Genomic DNA, 22,714 nt, shown 5'->3' on the forward strand with positions numbered 1-22,714 from the left:
ATGGTCCCAGGCTGTGGAAGGGCTGGCTGAGTGAACAATATATAAGCCCAGTGACAATATATAACACTATTTTTAAAAACCGTTGCTGGTCAAAAATGCTATTATGTAGAAGAAAAAAAAAGGAAGAAACCTTTGCACTAGGAAATCTGGAAACCAGTCTTTGTGCTGGTGTGGTCCATGTAAACATGATGTTACCTGAGCACACACGATCGTGCTCAGGGAGGAGAATCCACTGGTGAAAGGTCCTCTGGCTTTGCACTGTCTCCAAAAGCAGCACCTTATCCGGGAACCTGATCTGTGAACCTGATCCTTCTGAGAGAGGCCAGTTTACAAGTATGGACTGGGCACACAGCAACAAAGCAGCTGGAGTGAAATGACTGAAAACGCTGTGTCTCCAGCCTCAGCAGGTCGATGTGCGTCCAGTCGCTGTCCAGGGTGCTAGCTACAAAGACCGCGCAATTGGACGGCAGCAAAGACCTCTGTGTAGTATTAGGAGACCACAGGGGTCTGTAGCAGGCTGCAGTTCATAAACTAAATTAAATGCTATTATTGCTCGTCTTTGCCAAAGGAGGAGTTCACAGTAGTTCTAGTAGGGCAGGCCTAAACACCTGCACCATTTCAAAATCTGACCATTCTGCTCTGTCCATAAAAGGGTGAATAATGTGTGACTTCAGTGCAGATTAGAGTGTCCATAAAGGGCCTTACTTTCTGGGAATAAAATGCAGTGTACTGGAGAGGGAAATATATTAATTTTATTGCCCTTTCTACCAAGCCATCAGAGAAATGGAAATGTTGTGCCACGTGACACAAATTGGATTTTGTGGTGTGAATTTTGCCGTTTGCCGTTTTGCGATTTGTTACACTCAACTTCACAGACCCTGTGGTATTTTTCCAACTAGTTTTAAAACTAGTCTGCAGTCCTGCAGAGGTCACACAAACTTAACCCTATAAAACCTAACAATGCATACAGGAAGAAACCATAACGCCAATGAAATAGTGACCCCAAATCAAGCATGCATCACTTAGTGCACATGTCAGTATTTGCATTGCCCCAGTGGAAATGCAAGGATTGCTTCTTTTCCACAGTGGCCTGTGGAGAGCATTGTGTGTACCACATGCTAAAAGAAATCAGATTCTGGGTCTGGGCAATACAAATTCAGCACCAAGGAAAACTGAGTTCTGCAATCAACATCAGATATGGAAATCTGCATGATTTCTCTAATCATTGAACATCTTAAGGAAAACTGCACATTACATTGGCAGTCCCAGTGTAAATTTACTTTTTTCAAAAAAGGCTGCAGGCTGCTCCCCCATTAGTTGTGGTGTGGTGGGAGAAGAAGATCGCTGCTGTAAAATTGCAGTTAGAACCCCTTCTCCCCATGATCCCACTCTGAATTGTGCAGATGGCTGCAGCTACTTTTATGAAAAGAAAATTAAGTTGAGAGCGCCAAACACAGAGCTCCAAGGTAACATGGAGGTTTCTACAATCATTGCTCAAAGACAACTCTTAACTTTGCAACCATAAAAAACTAAGAAGCATGTCTGTTTTTTGTTTTTTTTAATGGAAAGCTGAGGTTTGGAAGAAGCTGAGTTCTTTGTACCATACTTCATTCTGAGCTCCCAATGAAATTATAGCATACACACAAACCCTCAGGGTAGGACACATGCGTGCGCGTGCACACACACACACACACAGAGCGAGAGAGAGAGTGAGAGCGAGAGAGAGCAAGCTAGCTGTCCATGGCAAATGCTTTAAAGTTGCTGGATATTCAATGCATCTACCTTAGGATTGCTTCATGGGACAGAGGGTGGCTTTGATGACACAACAGTCAGAAATATAATAGGCTCAACAGTTTTACCCCGTAAACACAAACGTTTTCTACATGGTAAAAGTTTGGCATCAAACTATTCACACATGCCTATTCAAAAGCGGGTTGTTGGAAAAGCTCACAATTGCTTTCATCCACTGACAAAAAAAGTAGGACTGGAAGCAACATGGGAAGCTGTTTCTCCTGAGTTACACCACTGATTCATCCAGCCCGGTATGTTCTCCTCTGACAATAAGAAGATCTTTGGGGCACCTCAGAGTGGCTCTTTTGAGTTCATGGGAGCGATCCATCATTCTGAACACCCCCAAAACAGGTTCACCACCAAGCCAAAGCAATCACTTCTCAAAAGCTTGAAAGAAAAGCTGTAATGGAAAAGGAAACTTGCTGACACAGCAGTCACCAGCCTCCCCTTCTCCAGGGCCCTTTCCCCACCTCTGCAACCCAGATCCTTTCCTGCAGCAGTGGGCAAATTCTGGAGATAGAGGGACTGTCACCCTAGCGGGCTGTCCCCACCCTTGCTGCTGCTGTCACTGAATCTGCAGCCGCAGCAGCCAAACAAACCAAAGAACAAAATGAAAGTCAGCAATTTTGCAGTGAACGCGGCATGTGGGGAGCTTACCCCGTGTCCACTAACAGAAGCATGTTTATGAAACTATTGACGTTTTGCTGCCCCCACAAGCTCTGTGGGGGCAGCAGAAGTGGCCATGGGCGGGTGCACACGGCCTCATGCTATTTATCCTCATTTCCCCTGCAGAGGTCAGAGATTCAGCCTGTCACCTTCTGCATGCAAAGCAGGGGCCCTGCCACTGCAGCACGGGGCACAGAAAGGGCTCTTTACAGAAGCCTTCCTCCGAAATGAGTATAGCAAGACACTGCAGGGCATTGTAGTGGCTCAAGCACCGGACTCTGACTGGATTCAAATTCCTGTTCAGCCACAAAGTCAACTGGTGACCTGGGACCATTCTCCATCAGTCGGCCTCACTCCCCTCACCAGACTGCTCAGGAGGATAATGCAGGGCAGTACTATTCTTCTTACAGTATATTCGATTTATAACCCAACTTTTTCCTCTTGCAAGGGACCCAGGGTGGCTTAGGGTCCTCCTCCACTCTGTTTTCTTCTTGGAGCAACAACCCTGTGAGGTAGGTTAGGCTGAGAGTGAGTAACTGGCCTCGTTTCATGGCTAGGTGAGAACTAGAAACCGGGTCTCCTGGGTTCTTGGCCAAAACTCTTAACCCCCACACTACAGTGGCCCTCTTAAAAAATGAGATTCCACGGGAGCCCCCTCACATGCTCTCAGACAAAAGGGAGAAATAAAGACAAGACGGTGGAGGAGGAGGAGGAGGAGTGCCTCAGACAATTAAACGTGTCATAATCAAGCACAGCAATGCATGGGCAGTACCATTCCACAGGATGCCAGAGACGGGAAGGGCATGGATAATACCAACTCTTTGGAGGGCTACAGGGTGGAACGAAGGGACAGAAGAACAGGGCATCACACTCTGGCTTGTTCCTCTCTTGCAGCAGGCGTCATCGAGGGGAAGAGAAGGCCCCCAGATTACTGCCTTCCTGTGAGGCTCCCCAGCAAGGATGCTTCCCTTTTAAGAGGACTGAAGGTCAGTGATGTGATCACCTCCAGGAGGTGACTTCATCCTTTGCCCCCACAGCCTGCACCTTTCCCCAAGGGAAGGCTGAGATGCAGGATGATGGTGCGGCCTATGCTTCCGGGTATGATTCATCATGGGGGGGGGAGTGAGGCGAGGGAGCTGGTGTCCATATGCCCACCAACCGCTACACTGGCGCTCCTCCTTCCTGACTCTCGGGACGTGTGATGTGAGCTGCCACAGCAGTCAGTGCATCACTGCTAGGGCTTTCCTGGTGAAATCATTTCCTGGGCACTTCCACTGTCCCTGAATGTGATGCAGTGGAGGGTGGTGGCTTCAGTGTCGGCGCGGTGGCGTCTCCGCCTCGAGGCTGAGCTTTAAAGGAGCTATCCAAGGTACTGAACTCGACCCTCCCAAAATAGGTTCAGCAGCATGCATTGCTCATTCATGGTTTGGACGGAAGCCTGGAGTAGATGCATTGTCCCACCAGCACTGCAGCCTCCACTAGACACAGGATCAACTAGTGGTGGGGCAGAGGGGGAAAAAGAAAAACATAGAAACTAAGTGAGTCAGAAGGGGTCTCCCAGGCCATCTAGTCTGACCCCCAGCTCCAGCCAGCTCCATTCATGACATGTGAAGGAAAGAGGGGGTCAGTGGTTCAGCATTCAACCACTCCTTCTCAGTGGAAAGACCTTCAAATCTTCAGAACCTCTCCTGTCCTTGTAATGAATGGGACCTTGCATGAAGCGGAGCAGTGCAAATACATCTGCAGCATTTAAGTGCTGATTTCTTTTAGCAACACATGTGCCCAGCAACACATCAGTCAGGGATCTGTGAGAACCCCGATAGCGGGGTGTAACTTCAATGGATTTTTATAATTTAGGCTCATTGACTATGGTTGCCAGCCCCTATACTAGTGCTGTAGTGTGAGTTAAGCCAGCTCACCAACTTCTGGCTTTAAGATGGGCCACGATTTATGCATTTTTTTGAAGCTGCTGAGGAAATTTGTGCAAGTTGTATGATTTGCACAAATTGAACTGTTGTGATTTGCACAAATCAGAATCCAGAAATTATGCTGTTCTAGCACAATTGGCACAAACCAGGCTAGAACAATGTCATTTTGGCAAAGTGCACCATGGGTACATATTTCCTTAGAGCTTTTCTACATGCCCAAATTGTGACCCACCTTAAAGATGGAAGTCCCCTCACCCCAAAAAAAAGGCCTCAACCCTTTTCCCATCATTGCAAACAAGTTGGACTTCTAAGCATTGGCACATCCTGATCTTAGTCCACACAACACACAACTCAAGGCTTTGGCGAATGGGGCAGCATAAAAATGTTTTAATAAATAAATAAAATAAAACACACAGGGCAGGTTTGCACAAGAAGAGGTCATGGAGAAATCTTACCATTGTGGGTCTGTTGTATCATCTGAATTCAGTTCAGGAGTCCTTGTGTGGTAGGATTAGTTTTCTAAAACCATGGAGAGAATCAACAGTCTCTTTCCAGGGTTCCAGGTTTCACCATGGCTTCACTGGTTATCCAAACTCAGGATCATCATCATTACCAATATGGAAATACCACAGAGTTCTCTAGCAAGAGTGGATACTATGTGGCCACTTCTGGCCTTCAGCCTCTACTGCCCTCAGCACTCTAGTAACAGATGCATCACCTCTCACTTTATTCCCATTTGCTGAGCAATATGTCCACCCCCATTTCCTTTTGGAGTGAGACAACATGAAAATACATGGAGGGAGACTGGGCTGGGGTGGGGGGTGGGGATCATGATGAATTTATTTTCATTAAATAAAAATCTCTGTGGAGGCTGGAGCAGCTGGCAAGTAAGGAGGAGACCGGGACCCACTCAGTGGACCAGTCAGGAGGAGGCCCCTCTGGTCCAGAGGCAAGAATGAAAAGAAGACAAGGATTTCCCTCCCAGGGGTTTCTGGGAAGCATGGCAAGGCCAGGAGGATGGAGCAGGGCATGCTGAAACTGCACTGCCTGTGTAGCCACGTGAGAACTGCCTGGTTCTTGCTGCCTGGGCAGTTCAGCAAAACTCCACATGCTGCAGAAACAGCACTGGCTTATTGGCTGGATTCAGAGAACCCAGCCATAATCTCAACACGCAGAATTGTGCCCGCTTCTCCTATCCTTTTGCCTTCAAAGGGGTTGCCTCAGAATTTGATTCAGAAGCGGAGGAGGCATGGTTGCAGCTGAAACGCCAAGGCCAAAGGACATACAGATCGGCCAAACACTCAGTTTCGAGCTTGCTGGGAAATTCCTGTGAGCAAGCGGAGACGGGTGGGGATGGACCTACGTAACACAATTGTGGCTGCTTGCGAGTGAGTGGCCATCCTGGGGTAGCCCTTCCCATCATGCTGGCCCTTTTCCCCAGGGAGCTTCTGCTCTGGGCAGTAGCTGAAGGGTGGCCTGTGGGCAAAGGGCACTGCCTGCTGGTGCCCATTTAGAGCCCAGTTGGATTCCTGAGACTCTGGTCATTAGCCAGTTGGGCGGGTGGTTTGTAGTTGGAGGCTACATGATGATAATGAATTGCGATAATTTTAATTCTTTTGAATTGCTGCTATTGTTTTAGAAACCTTATAAATATTGTAAATTGTTGTTTCATTGTCCCATGTAGCTGATTCGATTTTGCTTTGTTCTGAATTTCTGTACCCTGTTTTATATTGTATTTTAATGTAACTTGTTCTTGTTATAAATCACCCTGAAAGCCTTTTATGGCTAAGTGGTAGTATAGAAAGTTAATTTGGTGATGGTGATGGTGATGTCTGGCTAAAAGGACAAACCAAATGATAAACACGAGGGGTTACAGGCAATTGACCCATAAGCAGCATTATTCACCTGGATAATAGAATATGTCCCGTTTGGTTTTGAAGAGTGATGCATTCAGTTTAAAACCAACTTCATATTATTAAGCTATATTTCCCTAATGACCAGTGTTCTAACTTGGCTTGTGACTTTTATTATTGATTTATGCAGTACCCTTCTTTTGTATCACAAAGCTGTCCTGGCTGGCCAGCTTTAACATAATAAAGACTTCAGTTGGAAAGACTTTGTCCTGATCTGCTCATGACAACAAGCTAAGCAGATCACTTTGTCCACATGCTAGGAAAAGCTTGACATGCTACACTTCTGCATGCCAGACTGCCACTAAAGCAGGATTGTCAGACTTCTTCCAGCTGACAGGCTGAATTCCATTTCAGAGACCTTTTGTGAGTAGAGTTGAAGGCAAAGAAGGCAAGGCAAAAGGCAAAATGGTGGGCCCCAAAATACCAACAAATGTAACCTTAGGACTCTTCCAGCTAGTCACTAAGCTTTAAGAGAGGTATTGAAACCTTTTAGAACAGGGGGAAACTCCACGGAGACTGAGAAACCAGTATATGACAAGTGGCTGGAGGAAGGAGTGGGGGACAGGCGAAAATTGCAAGGCCAAATTTGGCCTCTGGGCCTGAGGTTCTGCACCTCTGTGTAGGGAAGGGAAGGGAAGGGAAGGGAAGGGAAGGGAAGGGAAGGGAAGGGAAGGGAAGAGTGGTAGCCTGAACAACGGTCATGAGCTGCTAATCAGACACAAAGGGGGGTCAGGGCTTTTGTGTCTTTTCTTCTCCTGCTTTGCTGATCTCTGTAGAAGCTGCCATTGCCTCTTCTATACCATAGTTAAAAGTACAAGCCTCGCCTTTCTCTGCATCCCATCGTCCTCATGGTAGGAATAACGTAAGGCACCTGTTGCTTGATTGACCCTGCAGTTGTTAAGACCTGGAGTTTCTGTGCTTCTAACAGTTGTGTGAAAAAACAAAAAGTCAAAATTCAGCTGATTTGTCTCTGCCATGTAGTAGTTCAAGTGCTGCCTGAAAAAAGTTGGCCAACAAGCCCTTGCACCATATCAGGTGATAGCCGTAACTCTCATGAACTCAATTCACAAGAGGGAGGTGTCAACAGGATCTGGGAAAGTAAAACTACAAGTTTCCAGAAGTACAAAACAAAATAGCCCAAAGAGGACTGCAAATCTAGCCTCATGCTTTAGTCAGAGAACCAAGAGCTTCCCCCAAGAAAGATCTTCATGGTAACAGGGAGGTCAACTGGGAGCCATCCATCAGCTTGAGAAGGAACAGCTTCAGGAGCTTATTCTGTCTTTCTCTCCCAGAAAGATCCCTTTAATATGTATGCAACAATACTATAAGAACTTTGAAGCAAAGAACAAGTGCTTCTGTTTTCTTTCATTTCTCCTTTGTTCAAACCCCTTAACTTTTTGCATTGTGTCTTTTAAGCTGCAAGTCTTAATACTGATCCTTGTATACCACCATAGGGTGTTTTGCAGCTGAAAAACAGGGTAAGAATTTTGTTGCAGATCTCAGTTGTCTCAGATTATGACATACTTCCTTGGAGCTTCCACCATGAACGGCCTGCTACGGAGAGCGAGCAGCAGCTAACGGCCTAAAATGAACACTGGGCTCACTGAAGTCAGAAGGTTTTAGAGACACCCCCTTCCACCACAGACTTTGCTTTCAACTTAGCTCAGTTCAGTTCTGGATTAATGTAGAATATAAAGGTGTGACCAGAGAAGAATGGACGTTTCATCCACTCTGTCCCTTGCTGGTGGAGGACTCAGTCATGGTATTTCGAGTAGGAGGCTCAACCTCTTGAGGCTAGGCCTGCTATCAGGTGACGGACAGAAACACAAAAATAGTCATCTCCGAGGTGGGGAGAATCTGTGATCTGAATCCAACAAGCAATATGCCCACTGTGGAGGCCTTTTTTCAGATGAAAAGCAGGGGGACAGCACTCACAGAACCTTCCGTCCTTCCCTGAACCTGTTTGGGGAATTCAGCCCCAATCTGCTAGGGGCAAAGCAGGGGGACAGAGGCGAGAGAGGTGTCAGGGGTGTGCGTGCTTGCGTGCTTGCTTGCTCTGCACGAAAGGGTTCACGACAGCTATTCACACAGCAGCAAGCCCCAGCCCAGCGAGATATCTGCTGACAAAGCTGTGGAGAAGGCAGGGACGGGCAGAATGCTCCGCCTCATAAATCCCAAGTGGGAGGCTGCTTTTCAGCCTGGCTCTTCCTGAAAACCACGTGAGAGACAGAGACGAGAGGGCGATGCAAGGAAAGGGGAGGGATGGAAGGCTGCGGCACTGCCATAGCAACAGATGAGAGAGAGAGAGAGAGAGAGAGAGAGAGGCCCTGAGCATGAAGTCAGCACTAATATTAATCGCTGACTCCACACTGTAGGTGGTACTCAGGAAAAAGGAGGGCAGCTGGGCTTGCGGGGACCGCAGGAGAGGGAAGTGTCACCGCACTGCTTGAGGATGAAGAGTCCGGCAGTCTGAGAGGATGAGGTGATCAGGTGCAACAAAAGAGGGCAGCGCCTCCTGCACCTTTAAGGGCTGCATGAGTGGGAAGCGGGGCAGTGCATCTTTGCTCATTAAAAAAGCTGCAGCTCCTCTAAGAGATGCAGAAGCCCTGCTGCATTTTGCAGTGAAAGACGCTGCTTGTTATCAGCGCAGACAATCCCCATCATCTGTAACCACTGGGGTGTGTTGGCTGGGGCTCATGGGGGTTGTAGTCCATGACATCTGGGGAGCCCCGGGTTGGGGAAGGCTGTTGTACAGTGGCTGGTCATCCCTGGAAGGAGCCAGGCCCCGAAGAAGCCTGGCCAGGGCCTACAAGCCACAGCTGATAGGAATGCCGCTCCTCCTCCCCAACACACACACTGTGCCTTTTCAACACGTGTGTGTAACATCAGCAGGATTCGTGTGTGTAACATCAGCAGGATTCGCACACAGCAAGCTTGGCTCCCTGCGACTGCGTCTCGGTGCTGCAGAAGGTCGCTGGTGCTGAAACTCTGCTTCTCGGGCCACGGGTATATTTGCCTCCAAATGAAGAGGGGAAAACAGGTCGACACTCAGCAGGAGGAGAACACTTAGGCCAGTTCATGCAATCCCTGCGGAGAAGGACCCACGCGGGCTGCTTTCCCCACTCCTGCATGCGCCCGTCACATAGTGTGCTGATTGCCTCACTGCCTTTGCAGGACGTGGGCTGCCATGTCGTCTGAACCCAGCGAGGCGCACAGCAGAGGCAGGCTTCCAAACCTCACCGAAATCCTAAGACAAACCAGTTTAGAAGCCACCTTCATATCACACCTTACCAGGTTTAGGTGACATGGCAATTTGTATGCTGCAAGTGTAATTAGGCAGTGTGGCACACAACTGGTATGGGCAGTGGAAAGAAAGTCAGTGTGTTTTCTTTTCCCCAGTGAGTGTGCAAACCTGTTCCGAGTATGACAGCACAAGCAGAATGGTGAATATGGGGTCTTTGTCTCATGAGAGAAGACTGGAGATCCTATCCCACTTCAGTTTTCCCACCGATGTAGTACGAGGGTTCAACACATGCTGAACTCAAACCTAGAGCCTGGCTAAGGTCCAGATTAAGCAAATTTGTTGTCTCTAGTTGACCACATTCACTCCCTGGCCTCAAGCCCTCTCCCTCCGTCTCTTGGTAGTTTCTTGACTTTTGTGCCAGCTTTTTCCCATTCTGAAAGGCTGAGGTGGTTCTCTTAAAACTCACTCACTGTCACTAAAAGGTTTGAGCTCTGCTACTCTGGATTGTTTTGCATTTTGGGCTCAGCTTTTTGCTTTTGGGCCTGCCCACCTAAGGAATGCAGCCCCCAAGAGCTTCTCTGCACTTGATGCCCGTCTGGGACTGAAAGAGGCCCAGCTCCATGGCCCCCTCCTCCCATCTTCTATGCCTCTCAGGCACTCTGCTTCACTCGGGTCCATGCTCAGCTGCAGTTCATGGTACAGGGGCAAGGTGAGGAAAATAATGCACGAGAAGCAGTAATCACATCAGATGGCCAGATGGCTGCTCCCAGTGCCTTTCAGGGGGCAGCCATACAGAACTGAATGAGGCCTCACTACTCTTCATGGTGCTCAGTGTGAGTCTCTGGGAGGAGCCCAAGTGAAAAGTGAAGTAACAGCTTGGAAAATCTTTACCATTGTAAAGCTACCTATCTGCTTTTGCGGATAAGGGACCCAAACAGATGATGTCACTTTCTGCTGAGGCAGAAATCAAAGTGTGTGTGTGTGTGTGTGTGTGTGTGTGTGTGTGTGTGAAACAAAGAAAGTTTCACCTATCCTTCAATATCCCCATAACAGCAGGATACAAACAACCTCAGCTTTAATAGCCTCACTGTCCAAATGACTGTGGTCTGCTAATACCTTAAGCAACAATCTGCAAGTTTTACCAAAAAGGAAATCTAGGTTGTCATAGTAAGCAGAGGCATTTCTAAATCTGAAGACGCATTAGCACAGCCTGGGCTGGCCAGGTGCAGGAGAGGACAGGGCCGCTGAACCTTCAGGGCTGGCCCTCCCATGAGGCAGAGAGGCATGGTTGCCTCGGGTGGCAGATGCTGCAGGGTGCGGTGGGGAACAGCAGTGGCAGCCTCGAGACGTTCCTCCTGGGCCCTCCCTCGATCCATTGGCAGGTGGACTTTGCATGCTACATAGCCAGTTGTGCACCTCCTAAACTCAGGTGAGGTGTCGTAGCCACCCTATGAACTCTGCATGCCAGCACACAAGCAAGGATTTCATCAGGTGTAGCTTGTCATACTGACTTTACTTGCTGAAATACCCTGTTAAAGGTACAGGAGGCACGTTGATTTTTGCATCTGGCCATTTTAGTGCAGGTCTCGGATTCAGCAAACTGCAGTGTGTCTTAGGCTACTCTTCTTTCGCTCCTCTCCAGCAGCTGAACTTAACTGAGCCAAATTTTCCTTTTTACCACCAGTATGCATGATGGATCTAGCTGAGCCATTATAGCCCATGTGGATTTGGATTCTAAATGAGCCAGAACTCTTGGGTTAGAACTTCTTTTGTAGTGAGAGGCTTCTCTCCCTCCTGCACAACTGCAAATTGTTATGATTACATTGCATTTACATCCCACCTTTTTTCCATTTTGTGGGGAACCTAAGGTGGGTTGCACAGTTCTCCTCCGCTCCATCATTATTCTCTCAAGAATAGTCCTGTGGGGTAGGTTGGCTGAGTGACTTGGCCAAAGTCGCCCAGCTTGCTTCATGGCTGAGTGGAGACTAGGACCTGGATCTCCTGGGCCCCAGTCCCACACACTCGCACTGCGTCACACTGGCTCCCAGATTGTCATCATCATGCATCAAGATGAGGGGTGGGAAATGGGGATATAAAGATGGTGCTTTAGTTCTGCGCATGGTGCTGTGTTGGGGCTAGTTATGAATAGACTCTGATTTGAGGCACTGGATTATTGGGGACCCAGAACTGCTCCCCACACCTTCACTTCATGATCTCAAAGGCGATTAGTAGCTTAGCACTGATTCCTCACAGGGAATTTGCTGCTAAGGCGATTATGGGTAGATGCAAGAGGCATATAAGGATTCATTATATCCTCCAATAAAGCTCTCTCCCGCCTTTTCTTGGCAAACCAAGTGCCACAGGGAGGGGTGGGCAAAACATAGAAGAACGCCATTGGTCAGATGGGCTTCTTTCAGTCCTAAGCAATGGATTTCCACATGGGCTATTCTGCTGCATTCACCTAGTTCTACATACATGTGCGGCTGAAATGCCTCTTAATCATGTAGTTTAATCTAGGCCCCAGATTTTTGCATCAAATGCAAAATTCCATTAACCATCAAACTGCAGCATAGGGTTTTGGAGACTTGCAATTTCTGTTCTTATAACTCTGAGACTGGCATGGGGTGTTTGGGTTGAGAAACCACAGTTCAGAGAGGGAGCCCATGTTTTGCACAGAGACAGTCCCACGCTGAATCCATGGCATTTCCAGTCGATGGATCAAATGCAAGCAGGTGGTGGGAAATCTGTCTGTCTGTCTGAGACCCTGGAGGGCCAGGCAAAGTAGACAATGTGGGGATATATAACCAGTTTCTTGTGATCCTCGATTGCAAGGTTGGCTGGACAAGATTACAGGGAAGGATGTGGCTCAAGAAGGCCAGGATGTTATGAGACTAGAGAACACTTTTGAATGAGGCACCGAAAAGCTAAAATGTGCTAGGGAAACATACAGTAGCTCCAATGGTATTGCTAGAGATCTAGCTAAGATTACCTAAATTGTGACATGGCAACCATCTTGATAGAATGGCAGAACTCAAGTTTAGTTCTGTGACCAACAATCCATTCCAAAAATCACTTCCTCGCCCAAGCAAAGACATTATTCAGGGCCACCCCAACCACTAGGCAGAACGTAGCAGCCTCCTTGGGAGGCAGATGCAGAGAAGCAGGGAATAGACAAAACTGCGACTGGTGGCTAATAAGCCAGGATGAAGGTGGCTAATAAGCCATGGTTAACAAAACATCCAGAACCCATGGTTTATTAGTTATGCAGCCATCCATCCCCATGAGGTTCAGACACACAAGAACCTGCTCTCAGAAAGGGGAATTAGGGGAATCAACCAGCATGTGTGGTTAACCATGGTTTACTAATGACACATCCTACAAACTGGTACAGGGTGTGCTATACAGTATCCCTAGCTAGCCTGCTGTTCTCAAGCACAGTGGAAGCAGCTGTCCCATCACCTTCTGCTGAGGTAAGATTTGAACATTTATATACATGTAATGAAGGTAGGTACTATCTTGTCCTTTGGCTCAGGCAACAAAACATTTTGGGCCAGCCCTGATATTATAACATCAAAGGCCTGGCCATTTTTTGGGAAGCCTGGAGAGTCCTAGAAGCTGCCCTTTCACTATGTGTTTTTGCTGCTCTGCTCAGGTATGAAAGTTTGTCCAGGTGTTCTGCTGTCCCTAAATACTCTGGTACTATTCCACTGATAGGAACAGCCCTTCCTGGAAGAGGCCTTGCAGAGGCATAATGTGAGCTGAGATGCAGGATTTATGCCTGAGATGCAGGACAAGCCAGGGACATTTAAAGTATAACACAGAAGTGCCGTGCCGGACAAAACTCCATTGCCTTCACTGCTCTAATAAGCTCCATTCTGATTTCCTGTATCTGAGTCGAGGGGACAAGACTTGCAGGCCAGCAAGGGCACCTCGCAAGAGTTTGTTCGCCCAGCGTCCTCCCTTGGAGCAGGCAACCCATACGAATGACTGCACTTTACTACTGTGCCATGTAATGATTTACTGCGTTCACACAGAGAGACGTATATGCATTTGCACTGCTTCTTAACTGACCCATCAAGCAGAGACTTGTATGCATGGATCAGGTGCCAGATCACTTACCACAGACTGAGATGGTTAACATATAAGGGCAATTGTGGTTGTGCGTGAGGTGGCACCTGCACATAAGTCCAGCAGTACTCCAGTGGAGGCGCAGGCTGTGAGGAACGGCTCCTCTGCATTGGGAAGCACGGCTGCCGCCCCATGAAGATGGGTGGAACACAGCAGCGAAGGGACTGAGCCGTGGATTGCAAAGCACCTGCCTTGATTCTTGCCTCTGCCATGAGCTCACCAGGTAAGCTTAGGTAAAGGACTTTCTCTCAGCCTGTCTCATGTCTTCTCAACTACGTGATGAAGATAACAGTGCTGACCTACTTTGCAGGTCTGTTGTAAGGATTACAAGATATATCTGAAGGACTTTGAACTTCTGAATATTCTCCATTTGGTAACAAACAGAGGTTACAGCAGTCTGTTTTTGGACTCCTGAAATTGTATGCATTGGTGCAGCTACTCCACATGGAGGATCTGATGCTACAAAGCAAGGCGTCTGTGCTAGTCCCAATGGGCTGCAAGCTGGGTTGCCCCATGTATGCTCCCGAGGAGCATATTTCTGTAGGAGTGCGTGTGCATGCGCACCTGTGCACGGTGGGGTGCGGTGCAGGGAGAACAGGTCATGCCTTAAATGTTTTGTATCTCCACAGGTCAACGCAATGTTTTTCAGGGGGAGAGACATGACATTCTGAGCTGAAGGTTCCCAAGTGTCACCTAATCTGGTAGGTAGATAATGGAAGACTAAATACTTTAAGCAGTTTTAATCCTCACTTCCCAGCGTCTGAGGCAGGCTAGGGAAAACTCAAAAGCAGCAGAGTGCAACAAGGAATGGCAAGGGAGGGGGTGGGTTTGGCTTCCTTGCACATTCTTTCTTGTGTAAAGCCCTGCCCCCATATGCAAACAGGGCAGACACATGTTTGGGTTGCACATCTGATTTTGGCCCTTAGATCTCGAGGGTGGCTGAATATCTACAGCCAGAGCATGTCTGAGGCGCCCCCCCCCCCCTTTGCCCCTCCCCCCCCCCCCCCCCCCCCCCCGCCCCGCGCAAGAGCACGCGAGCTCTTCGGAGATGAAAAAGAAGCAGGGACACTCTCCGGCCAGGAGCGGCCAGCTCGGGAGACCTCCCTCCCTGCCTCCCCAGCAGCCCTCCAAGTCCCCTGCCGCTTTTGCCTCGCAACAGTCTTGCAAATCTTCCCAACGACTCGGCGCTCCCACCAATCACCTCCGCCAGAGGGGCTCACGTGAGCGAGCCCCCGGCCAGGATGCCAAAAAGCCCCCCATCTGCTTGGGCCTGGGAGGGGAGCCAGACATGCCGTCACCTTGTTAAATGGAGCAAGACGATTCCCAGAGTCAATCTGAATTTTTCATAAGTTCCACTTTATAAAATATTAACAGGGGGGAAGGGAAGAGGGAAGGGCCTGGGATATTACGGAGCGAAAGAAAGTGGGAAGGAAGCAGGTGACATTAGTGGCGGTGGAACTTCGCTGCCGGGGGAGATTTTTTTATATATATGTATAAGAGAAGCAAGCATCAGCATAGACCAACAACAAGGTATCGGTGGAGGTTTGGCTGGAAAACTAGGTGCGACTGCGAGTGATCGCTAAGGTGAAAACTGCCATGGCTATTCTGAAGCCCAGTCAAGTGCTTCCTCCAGCTACAATGAGGTTCCAGACCTGGATATGCAGGTGAGAGTTGGAAATCCTCGTCAGTCACTCTGATTATAACTGCACAGGATGGTTGCAAAGCTAATAGTGCAAACCTGTGCATAACCCCTCAGAAGCCCAGCAGGACTTTCTCCTAAAACAAGGCATCCCCAATGCTTAGAGGTGTGCTGAACTAGTACTCCTATCATTCCCTGAGAGTGACAGGAGTTGTAATCCCACATATCCAGAGGGCACCAGATTGGGGAAGACTGCTTTATGGGACTGCAGCCTAAAGTAGCCCCTTTCGAGTTCTTTCAATAAAAGATGATACATGCAACTATAACAAACAAAAATAGGGATAAAGGAGAGAGAGGACAGCTCTGCTAGTCTATTGCATATGGCTGCCAACTTTTTTTACTGGCTCCTGCTGCAGAATGAGAGAGAGAGAGAGAGAGAGAGAGAGTTTACTGCCCCCTGTATGGATCTGCAAACCTTAGCAGTGATAATGCTTTTCTCCATGCTGTGCAAAAGTGTACCCTGCTGATTTCTGCAGATCAAGCTGTCGATAAAGACAGAGGAACATATCAAGTTGGATTTTTTTAACAAGTGTGTGTTTGCGCGTCTACTCTAGACAGGTTCGGTGCTCTTTTAAAAAAATGCAATCTGGTCCTGGGATACCTGTGAAAGCACGAGGTGAATCATCCGACCATCCTTCACTTCTGCTGTTGTGGGATGCGTGTCAGCCGCTCTCTGCTGATCTCATCCAAAAACTACTAACACCTTTTAACAGGCATAGCAGGGGTAAAACAAACCCTCTTTGATGGGATTTTGAGAAAGCTGGTGTGACTTTTCTTCAGCTTGAAGGGCACAGTGGCAGAGCTAACGATCATAATTCCTTTTTGCAATTATCTCTTGCTCCAAACCACTCACATCAAGCAGTGACCACAACCATTTATACTCTAAAAGCATCATCATTAGGCTGTTCAATGTAATTGTGCACAGGATCATGACAAATTGGACAGAGCTGGCCCAAGGAAGGGGCCAGGCAGTTGTGTAGCTTGCTCTTTAAAGCTATGCGGCCTCTGCGGTGACCAAGATATGTACAAAGAACACAGGAGTCTCCTGTGAATTTTTGGCTCCTCCTTGCCAACTCTTTGTTGCATGATGCACCCTGTTGATTGCACTGGACATTTAAGTATTACATCAGCTGTCCCAACCTGCTACTTCCCTGGATGTTTTGGGTTCCAGCTCAGTTCCTGGCAGCACGGTCAATGGCCAGGAATGCTGGAAGTTGTGGTCCAAAACCTCTGAAGAGGCACAAGTTGGAAAGGTTGTCCTCCTTATGGTTCTACCAGATGTAAACGTATTTGGCACATCTTTCCATTTCTGGAGAGCCAGGGTAATGTAGAGGTTAAGAGCATGGGTCTGGGACTCAGCAGATCTGGCTCCTAGTCCTCACTTAACCATGGAGCTCACAGGGTGACTTTGGGCTAGTCACAGACCTTCAGCCCAACCTATCTCAGAGTTGTTCTTGTGAGGATAAGACTGAGAGGTGGAGGAGAATAGGTAAGCTGCCTTGAATTCCTTGGAAGGAAAAGGGGTGGGACAGAAATATAATAAATAAATATTCCTATCCATTACATCTCAGTGGTGGTGCTCTTAGTCCCTGGCTTCGGGTAGGGGATTCTATCCCACCTCTAGCCAGAAACATATACAAGCCTATGCAGCTGCCTCATACTGACTCACACCAGTAGCCCATTTGGGCCAGTGTTGTCTACCCAGATGGGCCATAGTTTTCCAAGTACTCAGACAGAAGTCTGCAGGAAAATGGCCTCTGACAAAACATTAGAAAAACAAAAAATGTTTAGAGGCACCAAAAATGTTTAGAGGACATGGGATGGGTTGGGCAAGCATTGCCTGACAGGACTTTGCAAAGATGCCAGGGATTCGTTGGATATAATGATGTCCCCGAGAAACTTACACAACAATATTAGCAATGGGGATACTCTTTGGAGAAACTACTGGTAGAACATACATCGCATCCAGTACAAGATCTGTATCTGCCAACAGCAGAAGCACAAGCTGGAGAATGGAGACATTTGAGCCTCACACAAGAACTACATAATATGCGGGTTGCGTACTAAAACCCTCTTGCTGGAATGACCTCTGGAAAAAGCCATTATAGCCACAATCCTCACTGATCCTCACCATCTGTACAGAGAAATAAGTTCCTTTCATTACAGCAGGGCATACTTCCAAGCATGCATGCTTAGATTCACTATCCTCACCCCGCTTTTCCATCAAAATCGGTGGAGTATCTGCCCAAATAAACTTGTTTAAGTGGATCAAGTAGTATGCTCACTGCTTTAGCTCTTCATCATTGATACTCGTAGTTCAGTGTTTGATCCAATTTAGCTGCTACTGGAACATCCACAGTACCAACAAGTTTGCTGGTGTGGGGACTAGAACAGCACAGGTAGACTTGATTCTGGGATACAGAATAAACCTTTGTATGGCTAGTCTTTTTCTAGACTGAAACCATTCTAGAACAAAGTAAGGCCTGAACTTGTCAGACACCCCCGCTGCCCTCTTTTGCTGCTTGATTCGGCCTGCAAAAACAGGCTTTCCGGGCATGTGGCCTGCATTTGGCTTGTTGTGTCCTACATTAAGGGAAAACCCATAGCTTAGTAATGTGGAGATATGCCCGGGATCCTGCTCCTTTGCACTCACCAGATTTCTCTCCCATGCTTGGTCCTGGCTTCGGAAGTGATCAAGCCAATACCAAGTCTGTGCATGCACACAACTGCTAACAGGCCCCTTCTCTGCACAAAATTCCATGCAGCTAAGTATGCAATCCGCGCACCAAGAACAACGTGCACAAGCCATGGCCGATGCTAGGTGTGCATGTGCAGTCCCCACTGCAGTATGCGCGCAGTGTCCACTAACAGGACACACACTGTGCTCTCCTCCCTGTACCTAACATGTATGCAAAGGGAAAGGAATGTTTCCCCCTTCCCCGGGCAGCATCTTCTGCCCTGCTCAACAAGATACATTTTGCCCCACTACCTGCCTGCCAGCAACAGGTGTGCCGGTGCTGTTGATGGTTTCACAAAACCGCCTCCCTTCAGCGCAGAGAGTCATGTGCGGAAGCAGCACTCTGCTGTGTGTGCAAGTCAGCCTCACTAGTAATACCTACACATCTGTCATGTGACACACAACAGTGAACTCACGTCCGATCAGATGCCTTTGCAAAGGCTTGGTGATAAAACACACTGAGTTGGATGGAGGGCAGAGAGAAAGTGAGCTGGAGGCCAGGGAGCTGAGTCGAGAGAATCCAACCAATTCCCACCTGGAAACGAGATTGCTCACCCATCGCTGCTGCGGTTCGGTGTTGCGATGCCCTGTCCAAGCTGACATTTGAGCTTTCCTTCACTTGGTGCAGACTATCACGTCATGCCCCATCCTGCACCTCACCTCCGATCTACATACAGAATGTTGCAAGAATCTGCAATGGATAGCGATGGGTTTGGATGTCTCTGAAACTGGCCTGCAGATTCCATGGACTTGCAGGTCATTGATAACCTTGTGGCAGGATTTGTGCTAATGCGCGCTTGTGCTAAGGCACATTTGCAAACAGGAATGAAATCCTTGTACAAGTCCCCCCACCAAAAGAAAGAAAAAAGAAAAAGAGAAGACCTAATTTCCCCAATAAGCAGAGAACGGAACAAAAGATACCCAGGAATCTGCAAGACACAGACACAGAATGTAACAAAATCCACACTTTTCTATCCACTATTGGACAGCAAAGGATCAGCATCTTTGATGTTCAATGTACACCTGTGGGAAGGTAACTGTTGGTGCTGATCCCCCCTTTTCTGGGCAACCCCTTCCTGCCCGCAGTTCTGACCCCTGGTCAAGGAGATTCTGTCACCTCAAGTCAAGCAGTATCAAGCACAGCAAAAAGTCCTTTTTGAGTTGTCCCTTGGCTGACTCACTTCATCTGTCTGGGCCATCCTGAGACATTTTACAAACTGCCAACAAGGGAACCTGATGTTGGTGGCTGTCTGAGCTTGAAGATCTCCAGATGTTTGGAGCTTCAGTTCCCAAGAGTCATGATAGCTGAAAGCTGCACCAAGGTCTACTTTTGGCCCACCTTTTCTTAGCTTTTGCAGTGTAAATTTTAGATAAACCAGGATTACAGGCATAGGGTTTCCCCCCTGTTTTATTATGCATAGTCCCTATTTTTCCCCTTCCCTGCTTTTTATACTTATTATTTTTATTAATTTCCGTGTCACACTGATGCATAATTATAACCAATAATCAAGAAGTCCCAGCACTATAATCAACTATAGAACCTGTTTCTATAGTTAATTACTTAGTTGAGTTATTGGGGTGAAATGCTTATCTGCACTTTCATGGGTCTTCCCTTCTTGCCCCAAGGCCATTTGGTTTACACTTACTAAGTTGCCAAATGAGGTACAAAAGAATGGAAGGAAAGGCAGGCTCAGCACTGACCGGCAGGGACCAGGGGCGTAGCTGGAAGTCGCTAAATAAATGCTTAGAGATGGCAGGAATGCTGCTCATGAAATGTGGGACCCCTAAGAGCAGGTGACTGCAAAGGAAGAGAAAGGTGGGTGGGGAATGTCCAGAGACCTGCCCTGCGGGGCTGGCCTGGGAGACAACCAGCATGCAGACTTGACAAGGGCACTCACTGCAAGAAGAGGGCTCCAGGATCAGTCTCTGATATCTCCAGTTTAAAAGGGATCAGGTAGCAGGTGATGAAAGGACCTGTGCTTGAGACCCTGGAAAGAATCGCTGCTAGCCTGAGATGGCTGCGCTGAGCTAGACAGACAGACAGACTGACCTGGTACGAGACAGCTTCCTACGTTCTTGGCATGTGCAGGTTTATTCTGGAACACCTGGGCCAAGTCCTGTATCCCACCACCCCCCGCTGGCTCCCTACAAGGGATAGCCACTGTCACACTCTCAGCATGAAGTCAAGAAAAGAGAATGTGGCACAAACAAGGACCTGTTCCAGTGGGAATCGCTGCAGCTGGAGGACAAATAGAAGCCAAGTGGCTGCCATGGATACTGCCAGGGGAATAGAATCAAGCCTAAGAACTCCAGTGGAGGCTGGCGGGTGGGGGGGGGGGGAGCCACAAAAGATAAATATGAATGCCTCCTGGAAGCGGCGTGCTGTGCTCCCATTCAGACCACGCAATGTAGTCACGGAAGTTGCTACCAAGTCTCAGCAATGTTCTCCATCACTTGCTACATATTACAAGAGGAGCCCAGCTCCCTTCCTCTCTTCGGTTGTCTGCTGCTGCTCATACTGCTTACCCTGTATCATCACCCAAATGCACTTCATCCTTCCCTCGCCTCTTAATTTCCCTCGCAACAATCCAAGTCCCCCGCCTTTTTACAACTCCTCCTTAATGTGTGCCACCAATGAGAAAAGGCACCAGAGGTCCCCTTAGAGGTCACTGGATTTGGCAGCTGGGAAACCTAAAAGATCCCTCTCTGTACTTGCTGCGGAGACAAAAAAATACATCATCCATCCCTGGAGAAAGGTGAAATTGATTTGGGGCTGGAGGGTGCAAAACCTTCCTCCACAATTAGGCCGTGTTTCAGAACAAGAATGTCCTCTTTATCCTTCAACCTTCTTGCTCCTTCAACATTTTCCTTTTTTCACAGTAGAGGTGAAAAGCCACATCACTGATTAGATTCTCCCAACACAGAAAAGGCTTCTGTGTAAGAATTGAAGCACAGTTTCACGTAGAGCATCACCTAGTGCTATTTCAGCCACACATGGCATCAGGGTTTCCATAGTGCCGGAAGGCAGCTGCCAAATGTGGGTTCCTAGCAGGGGTACAAGCACAGCTGGCCTTAAATTGGCTCACCCGAGTTTTCTCCTCATTGGTTTACCCCAGTTCTGTTCCTACTTGAACAGCAGGTTCTGGGTGCAAATACAGTTCTGCCTCAAGGAGACTCCATCAAAGCATCCCTCAGTGGTCTATTTTGCCCCCATGCTTTTCAGCATCTACATGAAAGTGCTGAAGGAAGCTATCCAGTGAAGCTTCCCAAATACAGCATTGACACCCAGCTCTCGTACCTCTCCTTTTGGTCAGAGGCAGGTGAGGCAGTGAAGTGTTTGGAACCAGTGCTTGGACTTACACATGGGCTGGATGAGGGCCAGTAAACAGAGATTACAGACGTTCCATTGGTAGGCAGCATATCTGTCCAGTTAAGTGGCATTCAACCTTCTCTATAAACAGTTCACTTCCCCAAAGGAGTAAAGTAGTAGTTTGCTGGCGCTCCCAGATCAATCTGTATTCATGGCCCCTGCAGTATGAAGTGCCTTGTATCCTTTGCAACCGATATACTAGCTGTGGCCATACCTGTAAACGAGTGAGCTTGGCTGCCATTTTCCATGCCCTGCTAACCTCCCATCGGGATTATTGTGACACATTATATGTGGCACTACCTCTAAAGATGGTCCAAAAAGTTCAGTTCATGCAGAAAAAAGCGACTTACTGAGATTAGCCATTGGAACATACCATTCTGTGCTGACTGCTGGTCAGTTTCTGGGCCCAAGTGTTCTTGCTGAGCTTTACGCCCTAAATGACTTAAACCCAGCCTGCTTGATGGAGTGTCTTCTCCCAGATGTTCCTGCCACATCGCTGAGATGGGCTTCAGAAGCTCTTTTCTGGGAGCTGTTGCCCACAGGGAAGTGCCACACTGCTGCCAAGGGATGAGCCTGTTCTGTGGTGCCCCCCATCCCTAGAGTGCCCCCCCCCCCAGGAGACCTGTCCAGCCCCAGTTCTGCATCCTTCTGGCACCAGGTCAGGAATGCCCTCTTTGCAGAGACATGTTGCGGCATTTAGTGGTCCCTGGAGCATGCTGGTGTTGGGGACCTTATGCCAGCTGTTCTCAACAGCTCTGCTTGTACTGACATGCTTAGATTGAATAAATTTGCTATTTGAATTTTTCTAGCGAAATTTTGTGATGCTTTCATTGCATTTGCATTTCTATTGTAAAGTGCTGCACTCTATGAGTTGATGCAAACTGTCCAGAGAGCTTCAGCTATTGGGCAGAACAGAAATGAAATTATTGTTATTAATAATATATTTACAGAACAGGATAAGAGCTTCTCTTTTGAGCATTTAACCTTTAATCTGTTGCTTTGATTAATTTTGTTGAGGGCCCCTCAATGTTTTCCATGTTTTGTACTATATTGTTTGCTACTTTTCTTGTATGTTTATTCTTTCTATTGATTGTGACTTTTTTCTCAAAAGGTTTTAGGATTGCAGACTGCCCTGAGGGAATGTGGTAATTAGGTGGGCTAGAGGAATGAAGTCGTATGCAGCAAGAGAGTTGATACTGAGGCCATATTCATGCAAACAGATCCGAGGATAAATTTGT

The sequence above is a fragment of the Varanus komodoensis genome, unplaced genomic scaffold (genome assembly GCF_004798865.1).
Source record: "Varanus komodoensis strain SLA01 unplaced genomic scaffold, ASM479886v1 scaffold41, whole genome shotgun sequence".
In the NCBI taxonomy this organism is placed as follows: Eukaryota; Metazoa; Chordata; class Lepidosauria; order Squamata; family Varanidae; genus Varanus; species Varanus komodoensis.